The sequence below is a fragment of the Anolis sagrei genome, chromosome 1 (assembly GCF_037176765.1).
Source record: "Anolis sagrei isolate rAnoSag1 chromosome 1, rAnoSag1.mat, whole genome shotgun sequence".
In the NCBI taxonomy this organism is placed as follows: domain Eukaryota; kingdom Metazoa; phylum Chordata; class Lepidosauria; order Squamata; family Dactyloidae; genus Anolis; species Anolis sagrei.
The window spans coordinates 43,397,069-43,411,381 of record NC_090021.1 but is presented as its reverse complement, the minus strand read 5'-3'; the positions used below and the strand labels follow the sequence as shown (position 1 = coordinate 43,411,381).

The window sequence follows — 14,313 nt, the reverse complement described above, 5'->3', positions numbered from 1 at the left end:
TTTTCCAGGTGTTTCTAATCCTAAAATGTTATATTTAAGACTTGAAATTAACAATTTAATACATTATCTGTTACTTTAATACTTTTACTTTCATGCTTTTTCTATAACTAAAATAAGAATTATAGAATGTGTCTCAAATTCCTAATATTCATACATGTATTTTGATATTTGCAAAATTTTATAATTTGAATTTTCACAACATGGAACAGGGCATGTCTATAGCACACATTTAATGCAACATCAGAGCAATTTTATCTGTCATCTAGAAGTGATTGATTAGGTCCAAAGGAGGGCAACTAAAATGATCAAGGGTCTGGAGAACAAGCCCTATGAGGAACAGCTTAAAGAGCTGGGCATGTTTAACCTGAAGAAGAGAAGGCAGAGAGGAGACATGATAGCCATGTATAAATATGTGAGTGGAAGTAATAGGGAGGAAGGAGCAAGCTTGTTTTCTGCTGCCCTGGAGACTAGGATGCGGAACAATGGCTTCAAACTACAAGAAAGGAGATTCCATCTGAACATTAGGAAGAACTTCCTGACTGAGAGCTATTCAGCAGTGGAACTCTCTGCCCCAGAGTGCGGTAGAGGCTCCTTTGGAAGCTTTTAAACAGAGGCTGGATGGCCATCTGTCGGGGGTGCTTTAAATGCAATTTTCCTGCTTCTTGGCAGGAGGTTGGACTGGATGGCCCATGAGGTCTCTTCCAACTCTATGATTCTATGATTCTACTACCTGTTTACAATTAAATCTTCAAGATTATTTGAGAGTCAGTTATGACAAACAGGTTTAGAACTTAAAATACAGTTCTAAGCTTTCCCCCCTGTTGTACACTGTTCTGTTACTACAGAGCCTCTTTTCCTTTGAATAACTATAGCCATACACAGAACACCCATGTTTCCAATCTACCAAAGTGTCTTCATCACCTTCTTCAGGCATAGTTTTCCTAGCCTTTGAAGATCAGTTACTCTCTTGAATAGGTGTTTGACACACTTTAATTCCTTCAGTTTATTATAGCGGAAAGGGGAGCCTAAATATCCTAAAGCAGGGGATCAAACCTGTGACCCTCCAGATGCCCTAGTCAGCTTCTCCAATGGCCAGGAATTCTGGTAGCTGAAATCCAAAACACCTGAAGGGTCACAAGTTTGCCACCACTGTAATGGCACCAGATCCTGTCTGATCTTGGAAACTAGACATAGCCGGCCCTGGTAAGTACTCAGGTGGGAGGCTGCCAATGAATACAAAGTGCTGTCGGCTATTTTTCAGTAGAAGGAATTATTTCTGAGTATTCTTCACCTAAGAAAATCTTATACAATTAATAGGGTTACCATAAATTGGCAGGTGACCTGAAAGCAGGTGCACACATGCACACCCACATATAGCTGGGAGTGATGACATCATGGTCCTCCTAGGTCTCACTTTAAAGGGATGAACTTAAAACTGTCACTTGGATATTTCTGTAAATGTCCCAGCACAGAATGCAGATGTGGAAGAAAATACTGGCACCAGTTCCATACTGTTGCTCTATTGCTGTAATGGCAGCATAGTGTCTTTCCCAATATCCTCAAATCAAGAACAAATTGAGCAACAGGAAGTTATGCAAAAGACACCAGGAGTGGAGAAAGCATGACTTTCTAGACCAGGGGTCCTCAAACTAAGGCCCGGGGGCCGGATGAGGCCCTCCAAGGTCATTTACCCAGCCCTCGCTCAGGGTCAATCTAAGTCTGAAACGGCTTAAAAACACATAACAACAACAACACTCCTATCTCATCAGCCAAAAGCAGGCCCACATTTCTCATTGACATACTAATAAGTTTATATTTGTTAACATTGTTCCTCATTTTAATTATTTTATTGTTTTAAGTGTTTTTTACACTACAAATGAGATATGTGCAGCATGCACAGGAATTCATGTTTTATTTTTCAAATTATAATCCGGCCCTCCAACAGTTTGAGGGACTGTGACCTGGCCCTCTGCTTAAAAAGTTTGTGGACCCCTGTTCTAGACTATGCAAGAGAATGGTAGCTCCCATCAGCCCTCCCCAGCACAGCTAATGATCGGGGAATTTGGTGATTACATGTGGAAGGCCAAGCATCCTCTATCTCTGCTGTATATGTATTTCTCCAGGTTTGTAAATACGGTGGTTCAAATTTCCACTGTTCCTTTATATAACTTCCCGGACACCGTTTTAAGGACACTAGGTTAAATGGAAATGTCTGGAGATGAGCTTCCTTGCCTTTTGTGAAGCTCCTTTCAATCCCTCCACTCAAAAAAAAATGGCATATCATCCACTGTTTGGAATGAAATACTTTGCCAAAAAGTACATTTTGGAGTACAAAGATAAGAGGAAAATGCACATTCGTTAACATTCAGGCCAACAGTGGCAGCCACTGCCAACCTTTTTTTGTCAGGGGGTTATTTCCTCTTGCAAAAGAAGAGTCATTGTGTATCAATGTGCAAGTCAAATTCTGCTCTGGTGACCTCAACTGGCACTTTAGGTTCTTTTCTGTTTTATTGCACTAATGCCGCTTTAAAATGATAGCAAACACTAAGAGGAATAAAATAAATTTAATGACTTCAAGGAAAATGGCAGCTTTTATCAACTTATGTGATGAATTACTGCATTAGCAACTAAGGCCTGAGCTGCTTCACTTTGTAGAAAAATTAACACAAAAGGGAACAGGATTTCTCGGATCAGACATGGGGAAAAATGCCCACAGCCGTGGCTACTTTTGCTGAGACTGTTCTGTGTATGGGAAGAGGACAATCCAAATTGTACACTGGCCAACACATATTTTGGGGCTTCAAATGTTTTGGAGTATATTTGCTTTGCTGATTCCAAAAATGGCACCAGTTTTCCCCTATCAATTCTCGTTTTTGAGATACAACATATGCCACACACCACTCTTCCCTCTCCTCACCTATAAAAATCAGGACATGTTAATGTAGCATTTAAATTAAGTGTGAAAGAAACATTAAAAATTAAATGAAAAGTGCATTACATACAATCTTTCCAGTCATTCAACACATAATATCTAAGCAACTAGAGCTGATGTGGGCTATCCAATTCTGAACCAGTGCTCCAGGAACAGGCCAAAAAACCCCAGAAACAAGCCTAAAACCCAAGACACCAAGAAAAAAACAGAAATCTTTGTTTCAAGCTGCTGTTCATTCAAGCTGATAGACTTCTGTTTTTAAATGATGTTTTAATTCTCTATTTTAATAATTTCTCAATTGCATGTGCAGTATTTACATTGCCACTGTGGCAACATTTACAGCACTTTCATTCTTAATATGCATTGGGGTTTTTGATATGTTGATGATTAATTTTATGGTTATACTCTAAGTGGGAGGAACAACTGACTTTAGATCTTACAGTCTTATGAGCTACATTGTCTTCAAAAGCAGCAAACAAATATTAAAATAAATGAATGAATATCAAGCCACAACCACCTAAAGTTCTTGATGTTCATGAAAATCATAAATACATAGGCTGAAAACATTCACAAGCTGGAGATTTACTTAAAAAGTACACTAGTACAATATTTTGCATCAGTCCTAAGGAATCTCTGCCCACTTCCTGACAGATTTCCTGATGGGTTATTTGCAAATGATTAAATGATGGTGACTGTTAACCCCATGCATTCCTGAAAGATGAGCCCAGAGACATTGTCTAGTGCAGAGATGGTTTCCTTTCTTCTTGAAAACTTCCTAGTCAACAAAACCATTCAAGATCAAAGGCTGGCAGAAAGAGACCTGGGGAGTTATCTAGTTTGTGGTCTAGGTTACGAAAGAACTCAGAGACAGCCAGTCCTGTCCTTCCCCTTTCCCAATACATTATGCTATTATGGCACAAAGAGCTCTGCAGTTTGTTAATTCTTGTCATTTTCACAGCACTTTACATTTTTCAAAATCCATCAGTCACTTGGGAGACAGGTAATCTCACACGTTGGAACAGATCTGAAGACATGCACAGAGATAAAGTGAACACTTAAAACAAATGTTTTTGGAAGTTTCTGCTTGTCCTCAGAATTTAGACGAATCTACCTTTATGATTTTTGAAAGATTAATGCAGTGCTCCTTTCACAGCACAGTCAAGCTGTTCATAAAAGGTTTACCTTTACAATGGTCCTTACTGATTTCTCCAGGAGCAGTTTGTGCTAAATTCTTACTGTTATCTCTGGCAAAGTGATATTCTTACTTGTGCCTTCAGTGTGGTCTAGGGCAACTGAATATGGAAAAAACTTGTCAAGATTCTTAGGGATGGAGGACACCAGTTTCTTCATACAGATGTAACAATTATGGGCCTGCCTAGTTCTCCTGGTTGTGAAGGCATATTAAGATAAGCTGTGAGATCCCATGGGTCCTACGGCATCTGCTCTCAATGCACACTGCAGTCATCAATAATAGAATCATTGAATAATAGAGCTGGAAGAGACCACATGAACCATCTAGTCCAACCCCCTGCCATGCAGGAAAAGCACAATCAAAGTACCCCTGATAGATGGCCATCCAGCCTCTGTTTAAAAGCTTCCAAGAAAGGAGCTTTTGTCACAGTCCTCAGTGCCCTGATCTGCAACACCCCGGAAATGCTTTAGCTGGCTTATTGCCTGGCTTAAGAGGTATGTTTCTGGGAAGCATCACCATCAGATTTAGAGATGAAGCTCAATTTTCACTGCAGTATCTAAGATGCAGGATTTCAGCCATTGTTGATTACAAGTCAACATTTTAGATGGATGAATAATCTCATAGCAGGTTCTATTTTCCTCTGGTTTAATGGACTTAAAGAAATGTTTCAAGTCCTGATAGATCAGATCAAGGCCCACTTAGTCTAAGAGACAAGTTCTATCAGCCACAAGGACTGATAGCTCTTCAGAGATCCAACTCTCAGGAATGGTCTATTAATCATACCAATGCTTCAGGACATCTTAAGCCAGGCCGCACTATAAAACAGGTTTAGATGACCTGTGGACCTTTAAGGCATTAATTGTACCCCCTTCACTTTCTCTTTTCTTTATACTGAATAATTCTAGAACAATCACAATGGCTAATAGTCTTAAGATCTTTCTGCCTGTTCTATAGATTTTATGCCTAGGGATAACGGCATCTTACTGATCCACTTATTCCATCTCACACAACTTCCAAATTGAGGGAGTGCAAATAATGTCCAAGCAAACCAATTCATTTACTAGTGTTAAAGCTTATTTTCAGCTTAACATACATCTGTATTTCTAAGGGTATTTTACAACATATCTTTATTTCAAGCATATAATTCTGGACAAGTTTTTACCAGGGCGCCATTAATCTTTTTTCTTAAATCTGACACTTAAATTCTCAAAATGAAACTTTTTAACTGTTCTGTCCATCATTGATACATTCACTACATCTTAATTGACCAAAGACAAAAAATGAGGGAGAGATCCTTTCTAAAAAGAAAAGGAAAAGGAAATTAAGCAAAGGGTGAAAACCTACTAAATTTGAATCATGCAAGATTGCTATTTTAATATATTTTATTATTTCCAGTTATGCAAGAATATTTTTTTATTATTATTATTTTAGTAAGGATATACTAGAAAGCATAGTATAGTAAAATGCAGATTTCCTATATCAGTGCTGCTAAAAGTAGTGGTCCATGGACCAATGCTGACCACAAGATGCTGATCTACAGAGAATTTTACAGAAAACTATGAAAATAAGGTAAACATTTGGCACCATATGGTACTGCTCCCCAGCACATTTTTTAAAATGTGCTGGTCCATTCCATCGAATGCTTGAAAAGCACTGTTGTAAATATTATGTAAGGAAAAATACAACTAATACAAAGGTTGGCCTTGAGATATAATATTTGGAAGTAGTCATATTCTGAACAAATTATTAGATTGGGACATTCATTGTGTACAGACCTTTTGGTCAATTAGGGAAGGCGATCATGCTAGACCCAGCTCTTAGATCAGAACCTGGCAAAAGATATTTCAAACTGCTTAGTAATGCTACTCTACTCGCAGATACCAATTTGAAGCCAGGTCTGGCTTTACCCTTACACAATGTAAGGCAGCCAGAGGGCAGCAAACTGTTAGTAATTTGACATATTTGTATATTTTTGACTGCACAGGTGAGATATCTCAGACATACAAAGGTTTGGTACAATGCCTTACAAAGACGTATTTCAAAGTCTAATGCTGTGCCCGCCCAAAATCTGTGAATGCCCAAGCGCCATTACATGCAATGGTGTCATAAAATTTGCATTTTGATTTATTTCTGTAGATGTGTGTGTGTGGGGGGGGGGGGGGGTATTCTCTAGCTATGGATGGTTGAACTGTAGTAGTCAGTGGTTACTGTTGAATTAGAATTCTAGTAGACCAGTGTTAAAATTTCTCAGGCATGGAAATCCACTACATGACCTTTAGGAAGTCACACCCTCTCATCCACTGAACAAATATTGCCAAGAAACCCTATGATAGGTTCACCTAGGGTCACCCTAAGTTAGAAATTATTTGAAACAGAGTGCATGCACATACACAACATACTCCAATGAGCTAGCATGTTGATCCTTGGGACTGTTTCAGTGCCATGTCCAGCCATTTCTTTATTTTGTTCGAAAAGAATAAACCTGCATGATTGTGGATGATATCAAATCTGTGCTTGCAGGTTGCCAGATGCAAAAGTTAGCCTTCAAAGAGAGCACCCCAGTCCCTGCTCGCTTGCCCAATCCCATAAATACACAAGCTCAAGGATTCATTTAAATCCAGACCATTATCTTCCAATACTATCGTCTCTGGGGCTAATCCTGTGTTCTACCAAATTATCTTGACTAAGAGATGTGCATACAAAGGCAATACACTCCACTGTATATCATTTTTAATTTTTGATTGATTATGTTTTATTTAATTTATAGATGTTAGGTTCTAAGTTGTTTTTATATGTGGGGTTATTTTGGGTTATTATGTTGGTACTTGTTGTTTTACTGAGGCATTGAATGTTTGCCTTTTTGTATGTTGGAATCTGCTCTGAGATATTATTATTATTATTATTATTATTATTATTATTATCTTATGGTATTCCATATGAACAGATTATGACCATCAACAGTGCATCTAGAGATTTGTACAGCCAGCAATATAAGGGATAAATATGCAATACATGAGAACATTACATTTATATAAAAACCAACATGGGGTAATAATTTGAGAACTGGACTATGACTTGGAAACAAGAATTCAAAATCCTCATCTGGACAAGGAAATCCATTGGCTGACTTTGAGCAAAACATACTTTCTCAGCCTAAAAGAAGGCAGCAGCAACCCTCTTTTGAATCAAACTTGCCAAAACCCCTCTATGATGGGGTCACTATACTTTGGAATCAACATGAAGGTACATAAAATGCAACAATATATGTAAATATATAGAACATTTGGATGTAAAGCTCTTACATGTTTCTATCAAATGTTATAAGGACAGTGGTGTGCATGAAAATATAGCATGTACCTCTGGAAGAGCAGGTGGCAACATGCCGTTTTATCATTGTGTGTACATTAGGAGCTGGTTGTTGAAATATCATGTTCCATTTATGGGATGGAAAATAGGCAACTGGGGTCAGGAATAAGAAACGACATACCATTTCCTAATCAGCTCTGTATTAAACTAATTAAAAGTATCCCCTACACTTTTCAACCCTTTAAAGAAACCTGTGGCTGTCAGCTAACAGTGATTGTACTTGTAAATGATCTCAGCAGCCTACTGCTTGCTATAGCAAACTGAAGTACTCACTTGAAATTAATACCTGTGCTGTTCTTTATATGAATAGATGAATCACACAAGCATAAAATAATAGCTCAGTTGCAACAAGAGGAATACATTTGCATCATCTTGTCTTGGGGCACTTTTATACACTACAATTATAGAACTGCGATTCCCTTGATGCACTGCCTATGGATGGAACCATGGCAATTAAAATGGAATCATAGTACTATAATTCCATAGTGAGAATGGTGTCCAGAAAGGACTATACTGGGAAGGACAGGGACTTATAGGCAAATATGTCAATTAGATCTTTGAGCACTGATTGTGTCTAAAAAGAAATGCCAGGAGGTCAGAGAAGTGACACCCTGCTAGCTCCTTTCTCTGATTGTACATATGCAGTGACATATTCCAGACACTTTTGCAAATCCCCAAGGGTATACTTTTATGACTTCACAGAACGCCTGGCACAGAAAACCATGTACTGTGCCTGAACCCTGGTCAAATTAAGACTTAGGTTCTGCTAATGTATGAGCTGCGAGGCTCTCTTTGAACTCAGAAGGAGAGAATGACTAGACACTGGATTTTCATGGATGTCTTGATTTATGAGATTGCTCACAATTCATGTCTCTCTGACAGTTGGGTCCTGATTAAATGATGCCTTCCCATCTGAAAGGAGACTATGAAAGACCCCGAAAATGTGGGCTAGAAAGGGATTTAATTAGCTGGTGAGCTCTGGGTGGTTTAGAAATAAGACCAGACCATGACCTGGGTGGTCTTCCACCCCTCCTCCTGCATATGTTCAGATTGAATGCTACACTATACAAACCTGTTTACATTTTGCACCATTTGCTTAAACGATGCTTCCTGGATGATCAAATAGCCATTTATATTGCAGGCCCAGGGGGAGTGAGTGTGTGTGTATATATATATATATCATATGGTACTGTCTTGAACTAGTCAGGGCAGGTCTTTGGTATCAAGCATTATGGAGCTTCATATCTGGCTGTGCAGAGGTGTATCAAAAAGCAACCTTTGCTTCATTACGTGGAGGCGATCTTTAAAATGCCTGCACATCTCCCGATGCCTCATATTATTCACTTTTACAAAAAGAGGGATAATTAGGCCTTCTGATCTCAATGGTAACCATATGCCCAAAGTTCATCCAGAGTGTTGCTATCCTCAAATACACAGTGCAGGGCTGCCAGCAAATAGAAGCAAAGAAAGCCCTCTATTCACACTCACCCCTCTCCTTCTAGTACTTTATTAGAAAACTTGGTTGTATGGTGCCTAGAACATCACTGGTGCATGGCCCTTTACATTTCATGTCTTTTCCACAGAAATACCTGCAAGGAAGATTAACTCCAACATCTTTCATATTACTAAAACAATCACAATTTGCTCAGCCTGGCTAATCATTTTGGTCTTTCCCAAGTGTTAAAAAAAACCCTCAATGCATTATTTGCATTACCAGCTCCATTCAGCTCAGTATTAGTGTATTGTTTGCCTCATGGAAGGGAAGGAGCCTACAATGTAGCTATAAACAAAACAGTCACCTGGCTGTAGCTACACTAGAATCGTACCAGTTAGATACCATTTCAATTATCTTGGGCTCAGTCAATAAGTTGCCGGGCCCAAGATTATGACCTACAAAGTCCTAAACTGTTCAGGCCCCACCTATTTCCGCAATCGCATCTGCCCCCATGAACTGCCACAGACTCTTAGATCTGCCGAGGAGACCTTCCTCTCACTCCCACCATTGTCCCAAGCAGGGTTAGTGGGGACGAGGGAGAGGGCCTTCTTGGTGGTGGCCTCCCGGATTTGGAACACCTTCCCCAGAGAGATAAGACAAGGCCCGTCTATAAGACAAGTCCTTCCGCAGGGACCTGAAAACCTGGTGGTTCCAGCATCAGCTAGGACCCTTCTCTGCACTTTATCCACTTCCCTGGCCCTATGCTACTTCATTGCACTAGCACTTGCCCAGCCCTTTTATAGCTGACTAGGTCTACCTCGTAATTCTGGCCATTGGTATTTTGAATCCCATCAATGGAATAATACTGGAACTGGCTGTTAACTGTCTGTGATTATTTTAATCGGATTATGTTTATGTTTTATAATGGTCTGTTGTATGATTTCGTGTTGGTAATTGAAGGCTTTGGCCTATGTTGGAAACCGCCCCGAGTCACTTCAGGGAGATTGAGCAGTATGCAAATAAAGATTTATTATTATTATTATTATTATTATTATTATTATTATTATTATTTGATAGAATTCTGGAATTTGTAATTTGGTGATTTATTTGGAATTCTGTGCAAGTGCAATCTAGTCTACTTCCCTGAATGACAGTACTGAGGCATCTCAGGGAGATAGGGCAGTATACAAAGAAAGTATTATTATTATCATCATCATCATCATCATCATCATTATTATTATTATTATTATTATTTACTTGATAGAATTCTGGATTTATTTGGAATTCTGTGCAAGTGAGATTTAGTCTACTTCCCTGAATGACAACCTTACAACTCTCTAGACAGAGATTAGTGTAAACACACTATCAAACTACAAATGCCAGGATGCCATCAGATGGAATCTAGCATTAAGTAGGGTCAAACAGCTATGAATTGTGCAATCTACGCTAAGGAACAATTCCAGAGCCAAGACTCAGTAATCTTCTTTTCAGGCCATCACTATTCAAAGCAATGGTAGGTAGATGCTGCTAATATCAAGTTACAGCTCTCAGTTGAACTGAAAGTTGGCCATGGGACAATATCAGGAATCCAGGGGGCTGATGGTATCAGGTTTGATCTGAGGTAGAGGTGGTCACTTACTCAAAACCCTTCTCTAAGAATGAGAGGTTGGGACCAGGCCGAGAGCTAGCTGATGGATCTCCATCCATGTTTGATTTTATGAACATGATCCAAAGTAACTGCATATTTTGTTCTGCCCCCCCCCCCCCCACCCCACCGAATAGCAGTAGTACAATCCATCAGAGCTGGAGGATATTTTATGGGTCTATAAATCCAAAAATCTAACCCAACATTTTGCATTATGTTTAGACAAGTCGGTCCCAACCACAAGTCCTACGAGCCCTATCAGTATAAAACTGCTTTCTCTGTTGCCATGCGTTTCCTGGAAGAAAGATACTGGAATCTTTGGTAACAAACAAGTAACAAGTGCATGTTCAGTGTGTTTCTGTGTAGATAGACAGACAGATAAGACAGATAATTTTAAAATGTCATAAAAACCTGAATCATAACCACACTGCGAAGATCTAATAGACAACCCCTATCCCTGGGTTTATTATATAGTGACTCAAGTCCGAGGGAATCATTTCAAGTCATGTGGCTTTCATAGCCAAGCTGAACTTTAGAAAATAAGAGGTGCAGTGTTAAATAAAATTTAATTGCTGCTGATTGGAGCAGCTGGCGGGTCAATTTATTCTTGTATGGGTCTTTGTGTTACAAAAAAATCACTCAATTATATATTTGTAGTCAAGAAAGTAGAGAGTTAAGTCAGAGGGTTATATGGGCCACATGATAAACAAAAAGAGCTATTATAACATCCCTAGTGAGGGCATTATAGTTAAAATAATACTCTCCACTTGATCAAGCTGGTGTGCAATTAACCACAATTAGAGCACAACGGCTCTCAATTAGCTTGTCTGAGAATAGACTGCTGCTGTGAAGGGGCCTCTCTCATACACTGTGGCTAATGCCATTTTCTTCTACCACAAAACAGCAAAGACCAGAAAAAAATAAACACTCTCCCCTTTGGGTGAATGGCAGAAGGCGTCCTCAGACACTTGTTGTCTGCCAAGGGATTCATTTCCTAGTGACTGTTTCCTTTATTGTCAGGAGGTTAACAGAAACAAAATCACTGTTCGTTCTGCAAATGCCCTGCTAGATATCAAACACCAAGGGCTATGACTGAATAGCAAAGGCATTTTGGTAGTATTGAGAGTCAACCACAAGCTCTACGTCTGCTGAGGCACAGAATTTTAAGTAATTAGTCACTGGAATGGATTCCATATTTATTTTTTCCTGAGTCATAGCCGTTAGGCCACAAAGTCAGGAAACAAAGCATGAAAGTGTGTGTGTTGAAGAGCTTTCTGGTTTTGTTCATATGCTTCTATTTTTTTCTGGCAACCGTTGCACTTTGCTGGCTTGGGTCTCCTACAGGCCCTTCGTTTCCATGGATTTTCCATACACAGAATCTGCAATCCATGGCTTGAAAACATTAACAAAAATTCAAAAAGCAAACCCCAATTTTGCAGTTTTATACAATTATACTTTGCATATAAATGTTACTTGAGTATTCATTAATTTTGCTATCCTTGGAGGGTCCTAGAACCAAACCCCAGTAGATACCACAGGTCCACTGTAAAATCACAGAATCAAACAATTGGAAGAGACTACAAAGGCCATCCAATCCAACCTCATATAGTTAAGAAGAGTTTCAGGAGACACGGAATGGAACAGAAGAATATTCCTGGGGTGGAGAAGTGGTCTGACTTCTCACTATTGGAGGTAGTAACGCCTGGAGACTCTGTGTAGGCCATAGTATGAATGCCATTATGAGACCTGGCACCCTGGGCTGGAACACACATCCTTTTCAAAAGTATTTATTTTGCTTGTAACATTGAATTTCTTTTTATTTATCTCAATGTGTATATTCCAATTTTCTACAACTGAATCCATCTGAAGAGAGCTTACGCTAAAACATAAAAGTCACATCCAGGGAAAAAGCTCTGAAAACAAATGTGGCAACAAATGGAAGTGAAACCATACTACAAAAAACATAAAAAATCATCTCAGGAAAAGGAGGCATTGACTCAACTGAAAAAAAAATCTTTAATATGTCTCTTTCAAAGTCAGGAAAAAGGGAGATTGAAGGAAGTAGTCTTAGGAGGCAATCTAGTGAAGGAGAATTCAATAAATCAATACTGGGAAAGGCCACTGGGGCATTTCTGTAAAGAACTGCTTTTTACACTGTGGGTCCTGAACCCAATGGCTCATGCTGGAATCCCGAAAAAAACTGGCAACAGTAAAAGTTTTCTGAACATCACTTAGTGGCTGTTGGAGACATTTACATGAATCTGTAACATGCAGTGTTTACAGTGGTTTCTGCAATGGAACTTCAACTGAACTTCATAAAAAGGAAATGACAGATTTGTTATCAGTAAATGTTTGATCTTTGATGTAATTTTTAAAACAATGCTTAACTTGTATTAATTTTAAATCAACTGATTTTAAGTTTTTAATGTTTGCATGTTTTGTAAGGCATTGAATAAATGCCACATGTAAGAAGTCTTGAGTCCCCTTCGGGGGAGAGAAAGGCAGAGTATAAATAGAGTAAATAAATAAATCTTTATACCTATTTAATATACGTATATATAGCTGGGGTAATGTTAAAAACTTCTCAGGCCAAAAGGAATCCCCAGTGGAAAAGTTAAAGAAGCCCTTTAACTGCTTTGGCACAATGGAGTAGGGAGTCAACAACAACAGAAACAACCACATCAAATATGACCCCATTCAGCTGTTAACATTATGTAAGCTACTTTGAAATATCATCTTTTTATAATAAAGAGTTCACCACTTGCATCTTATTGTAAAATGAAGGAGAGTGATACACATGCTGTGAGTCACACTGGAGAATTCATAACACTGACAACATCATCCAGGTAACCCCAGAGCAGACAGAAGGCAATTAGAGAGGAGACATTTTGTGATTATTGAAGCGTTCTGGCTGGCATAGCAGGAGAAAAAAAAGTTTCCCCCTTTTTCTTTATAAGGCCATTATCTTCTAAACCTACTTAAATACACCCTTGTGTGTTAGCTGGTATTTTAAGGAAGGTGGGAGGAAGGAATGGACAAGTCTTTAGAAAAGAGGAGCAAGAGAAAAGAGTCAGTGGAACATACACATTATTTCCCACAGGAACATATTCTGTGAATTAATCTTATTTTAAATTGTAACTTTTAAAAGGGATCTACAAGTTTATGCTTGATTACTCAGAAGTAAGTCTCATTGGCTTAGTAGAATTTATTTCTTAGTATACGCTTCCCAGAGTTAACAAAGTCTGAGACAAAGAAGCTCTTTTTTGCAAGCTCTTTTTTCTGCCCATTCAGTTTTCCTCTTCCACCTCTTCCACTTAGTTAGAGCAGGGGTCCACAAACTTTTTAAGCAGAGGGCCAGGTCACAGTCCCTCAAACTGTTGGAGGGCCAGATTATAATTTGAAAAATAAAACATGAATTCCTGTGCACGCTGCACATATCTTATTTGTAGTGTAAAAAACACTTAAAAACAATAAAATAATTAAAATGAGGAACAATGTTAACAAATATAAACTTATTAGTATTTCAATGGGAAATGTGGACCTGCATTTGGCTGATGAGATAAGATTGTTGTTGTTGTTATGTGTTTTTAAGCCATTTCAGACTTAGGTTGACCCTGAGAGAGGGCCGGGTAAATGACCTTGGAGGGCCGCATCCGGCCCCCGGGCCTTAGTTTGAGAACCCCTGAGTTACAGGGTGGAAGGATGGTGAAGAGAGGCTAAAGAAACACTTTTGGTGCAAGGGT

General features: G+C 38.9%; 1 protein-coding gene across 5 annotated transcripts in view; it reads right to left on the bottom strand.

The window, feature by feature from the left end:
- RBKS (ribokinase) overlaps positions 1-14,313 on the bottom strand; it is a 109,197-nt gene that overhangs the window by 37,007 nt on the left and 57,877 nt on the right. The gene's annotated exons all lie outside the window — the stretch shown is intronic.